The sequence below is a fragment of the Cynocephalus volans genome, chromosome X (genome assembly GCF_027409185.1).
Source record: "Cynocephalus volans isolate mCynVol1 chromosome X, mCynVol1.pri, whole genome shotgun sequence".
NCBI lineage: Eukaryota > Metazoa > Chordata > Mammalia > Dermoptera > Cynocephalidae > Cynocephalus > Cynocephalus volans.
This window is the reverse complement of record NC_084478.1, coordinates 85,587,716-85,593,093: the sequence shown is the minus strand read 5'-3', so window position 1 is coordinate 85,593,093 and position 5,378 is coordinate 85,587,716. Positions and strand designations below refer to the sequence as shown.

The window sequence follows — 5,378 nt, the reverse complement described above, 5'->3', positions numbered from 1 at the left end:
TTCAAATTGTCGTATAAATAGACTCAGGTACTACGTAGCCTTTTGCATCTGCTTCTTTCATTTAAGCAAAATGAATTTTAAGATTCACCTATGTTATTGGATTAATCAACAGGTAGTTCCATTGTTTTTTTATCGAGGAGTAATATTCCATGGTATGGATATACAATAATCTCTTTATCTATTTCACCAGCTGAAAGAAATGAGTTGTTTCCAATTTTGGGTGACTAATGCTGAACAATGCTGCTATAAACATTCATGTACAGGTCTGTGTAAACATACGTTTTCAATTCTCTTGGATAGATATCTAGAAATAGGATTGCTGAGTCATACGGTAGACATAGGTTTAATTTCATAAATTTCATAAATTTCTAAACAGTTTGAATTTCATAAATTTCTAAACAGTTTGAATTTCATAAATTCATAAACAGTTTGCTAGCAAACTGTTTTCCAAAGTGGCTGTATCATTTTGCATTCTCACCAGCAATGTATGAAAGTTCCAGTTGCTCTGCACATTTGCTAACACTTGGTATTGCCAATTTTATTTTGTTTTGTTTTGTTAGACATTTTAATAATAGGTATGTAGTGGCATCTCATTGTAGGTTTCTTTTTTTTTTTTTAACTTTATTTTTAGAGCATTTTTAGTTCACAGCCAAATTGAGCGGAAAGTACAGAGATTTTCCATAAACCCTATGCCTACATATACACACAACCTCCCCCATTATCAACATCCAGCACCAAAGTGGTACACTTGTTACAATCATTGTGGTTTTACATTTCATCTGCCTAATTTGCATTTCCCTTATTTGCTATATCTTCGAGGTGAAGTGTCTATTCAGATCTTTTGCCCATTTTGTTATTTGGTTTTCTTATTGTTGAATTTTGAGGGTTTTAAAAATTTATTCTGATAGTTGAATTTTGAGGGTTTTAAAAATTTATTCTGGATAGAACTCTTTGTCAGAAATGTAATTTGCAAATATTTTCTTCTAGTCTGTGGCTTGTCTTTTCATTTTCTTTTGCAAAGCAAAGTTTTCAATTTTAATAAAGTCCAATGTATCCATTTTTTCATTTATGGGTCGTGTTTTAGGATAATATAGATTTCTAATCACACTTCTTTGTTAATGTCTTCCTTTGTACAGAGTAACATTTCTCTTCATTAGCAGCCTCACCCACAAAAGCCGAGAAAAAATAAGCAAAAACTGCCACCAATGTTGTTTAATGCATATAGTTTCAGTTTGGGAAGATGAAAAATGTGCTGGATATGATGGTAGTGATGTTTGCACAACAATACGAATGTACTTAATGCCTCAGAACTGATATGCTTAAACATGGTTGAAATGGTAAATTTTATGTTATTTATATTTTACCATAATAAAGAAAAAAAACCAGCCCCTAAGCAACAAAAATATGTCAGGGAAGTCTATATTCTAAAGCTCACACACACTATTTGTCGGAAGAACATTTCAGGCAGTGGTGAAACTGATAGAGCCAAAGCTTCACTTTTAAATTTCAGTTTTAATCTTTCTTGCTCCCTGGCCATCTTGGTGGCTGCTTTTGGTTGGGGGCTGTCCTGCACTTAAGGCAGGAAGATGGTGACCGCAAAGAAGACAAAAAAACTCTGAAATTGATCAACTCTAGGCTCCAGCTCATTATGAAAAGCAGAAAGTACATACTGGGGTCCAAGCAAACTCTAAAGATGATTCACAGGTTCCAGTCAAGATGGTGGAATAGACAGTTCTCAGCATCACTCCCTCCCACAAATCAACCAATTTACAACTATAAAAATGTAACATCAGCCAAGCTGGGGATGCTGGAGCTCAGGGGAAGAAGAGGAGAGACCTACAGAGTTCATGAAGGCAGGAGAAACCACGATGAGAGAAAGAAAAAACTGCTCTGAGCATTTCTTTCCATGGCTACTTTAAGGCTGGAGCTGCTGAGCACACAGACCAGGAGCCGGCAGAAGCCGCAGCTGTGCCCTTCAGATGGAGTTACTTGGAGGCAGCAGGGGAGAAGAGGACTTTGGTGGCCCCCAGGACAGCAAGACCACTGATAGGATTCCCATGGATCCACGCAGGAGTGAGGAGCCAGAACAGCTGAAAAAGGGGAGGCATTCAGAGGCCGGTGAGTCATCACAAGGGACCAGTGCAGGGCCCGTCCCATGGGAAGTGTTTGGAGCATGGGCCATGGGGGAGATGGGCCCACTGGGAGAACACTGGACATAGCAAGGACAGCTGATCCACCCCCCCAGTCAGCATAGGACCACTCAGAGGAGACTGGTCAGGAATGCAGAATTGCATGGGGTGCAGTTTGATGAAAAAACTCAGGCCCAGATCAGAGTTTCTACACAACCTAGGTGTACCTGGTCTCTGGAGAGCTGGAAGTACCTATAAGGTCAACCATTAAACCCTGAGCTGCACAAAAAGCCTTCCCTAGAGAAACAGCAGCAAAGCAGCAATTTAGCTCAACCACACAGCTCAAGTACTGGTTCCCACAGGAAGTTCCCGTTTTAGAAGTAAGCAAAGGACAAAAAATTAGTTCCAGCCCAGGCACACTGCCAGTGCCTCAGGGCTGCCCGGGGTCCCAGGGCATGCAGCTAGGGACCAGACCCCTCTCCCACAACCAGGCACACCATGCCAGCACCTCAGGGCCCACCCAGGGACCCAAGGTGTGGAGAAGGGGACTGGATCCTCCTCCCTCAACCAGGCACAGTGTGCCAGCACCTCAGGGCCTGCCCGGGGACCCAAGGTATGGAGCCAGGGACCAGATCACACTCCTACATCCTGGCACACCATGCCAGAACCTCAGAGCCTGCCCAGGGACCCGAGGTATGGAGCCGGGGACCAGACACTCCTCACAACCAGGCACACCACCAGCGCCAAGGAGCATGCCAAAAACATCTCCATATGGGTGGCCCATCACAGCCACCACAATAACCATGGCTGCTGCGAAAGTGGCTAGATGCTACAACCACCATGCAGATGGTCCACCAGCCACTGGAGTGCGTTGACACAAGGAGAGTCACCAGCAGAGATAAAGAAGAGGATGTCTCTCTCCACAAAGCCCATTTCAGAGTAACAGAAGAAGCATCTGCTCTGTGATAATATTGGGGGACCTGAACACACCAATCAGCATTGTACAGATCATCTATGCAACAAAGCAATAGAGTAACCATGATTCTTGCAGGAGAGAAGAAATCTAGGGTAATTAGAGGGGGGAGGGGGAGGGAGAGGAGGATAGGGAGAGATTGGGCAAGGGGCATAAAGAATAATTAATATTTGTAACAATACATATGCTAGTAATATTGATTTGATCAACATATCTCAATGTTGAACCCCCAAAATATGTATAATCAATTTTGATTCAATAAAAATTTTTTAAAAATAGTGGGACACTAAATGCATCCCCATCAAAATAGGTACAAAACATAGAAAATAATTAATTAATTAATTAATTAAAAAATAAAAAATAAAGATGATCCGACAAGGAAAAGCAAAATTGGTCATCCTCGCCAACAACTGCCCAGCTTTGAGGATATCTGAAATAGAGTACTACACCATGTTAGCCAAAACTGGAGTTCATCACTACAGTGGCAATAATATTGAATTGGGCACAGCATGTGGGAAATACTACAGAGTATGCACACTGGCTATCCTTGATCCAGGTGATTCTGACATCATTAGAAGCATGCCAGAACAGACTGGTGAAAAGTAAACCATGCAAAATTTTTCTTTAATAAAACTTGCCAGAACTTGTTTAAAAAAAAAAAATTCAGTTTTAAGCTTCAGTTTCCTGTGGCTGAAAATAAGAATAGTTACAGTAGTGCGGGAGCATAAAATGGGACAAGCTATGCAAATTGCTTAGTACAGTCTCTCACACAGTAAGGCATCACTGTACATGAACTGTTGCTGTTTTTTATTAGCAGTATTAAAATGTGTGGGTAGCATTAGGAATCAAATCATAGAAAGGGCATTTTGCAAATCTGCAGAGACAGCAATACTCTAAGTAATTTATTCTTAGAAAACTGTAACTTATCTCATTTGGTGCTCATAAACATTGACCACCTCACCTAAAGCTACCCTCTGCCAGTCCTTCTGTATCACAGTCCCTAGTTTTATATTTTATCATACCACCTATCTGGACACCTGTTTTCTTGGTTTACTTATTTACTGTTAGTCTCTCGCCTTTCCAGAACGTAGTAAGCTCTATTCCAGTAGGGAGGCATAATGGTTAAAAACCAACTCAAGAGCCAGACTGCCTGGGTTTGATTTCTATTTCTGCTGCTTGCTAGCTTTGTGACCTTGGGCAAGTTAATTAACCCCTGTGCCTCAGTTTCCTTATCTGTAAAATAGGGATAATAACAGCATCGTTTCAGAGGATTGTTAGGAGAATTAAATGACTTATATGTAAAAGCATTCAGAATAGAACCTAGCACACAGTAAGCATTCAATAAATGTTAGCGATTATTACTGACCTGATTCACTGTTGTCATTCCAGTAGCTTGAATAGTACTTGGCACAGAGCAGGCATCCAATAAACATTTATTGAATAGGGCTGGCTGGTTAGCTCACTCAGTAGAGCGTGGTGCTAGTAACACCAAGGTCAAGGGTTCAGATCCCCATACGAGTCACCAACAAAAAAACAAAACAAAACAAAAAACAAAAACAAACAAACCAAAAGTTTGAATAAATGAATAGTAAGAGTTCAATGCTCCAACTGAAGGCAGTCTTACAGCTCAAGAATATTCCTAAAAGATAGAGTTGGGAATAAGAGAGAGGGAGTAGGGAAGGGTACCTTCTATGCGGTCTAAATCTCTGTTCAGACCCCATCTACAACTCTAAGTAGAAAATGCTGCTGGTCACCATGGGGTATGATCTAAATCCTACAGCTGCTTTTGGTAGCTAGGGAAGTCCCTGGGCACCTCCTCCTTTTTCTGCTAACATTTATCAAACGTTACTATCAGCAATGTCTTATACGTATGTATTAACTCAGTTAACTCTTACAACCACCTTGGGTAAACAGTACAATTATCCCCATCTTACAAATGGGAACACTGAGGCAGAAATAGGTTAAGCAACTTGCTCAAGGTCATATAGCTAGTAGGTAGTTAAGTCTGAATTCAAACTTAGGAAGTCTAATTCTAGAGCCTATGCTTTTAACCACTATGCATTTCAGTAAAAATGGCAGCTAGTTGTCTTTTTCTTTTTTTTTTTTTTTTTTTTTCGTGACCAGCACTCAGCCAGTGAGTGCACCGGCCACTCCTATATAGGATCCGAACCCGCGGCGGGAGCGTCGCTGCGCTCCCAGCACCGCACTCTCCCGAGTGCGCCACGGACTCGGCCCTCTAGTTGTCTTTTTCATTGTGGAGCCCTGTCATGTTGCTA

At 41.2% G+C, this 5,378-nt stretch overlaps 1 pseudogene; it reads left to right on the top strand.

Moving 5' to 3' along the window:
- Positions 1-1,586: 1,586 nt before the first annotated feature.
- LOC134367572 (large ribosomal subunit protein eL30-like) lies at positions 1,587-3,764 on the top strand (annotated as a pseudogene).
- Positions 3,765-5,378: the final 1,614 nt, after the last annotated feature.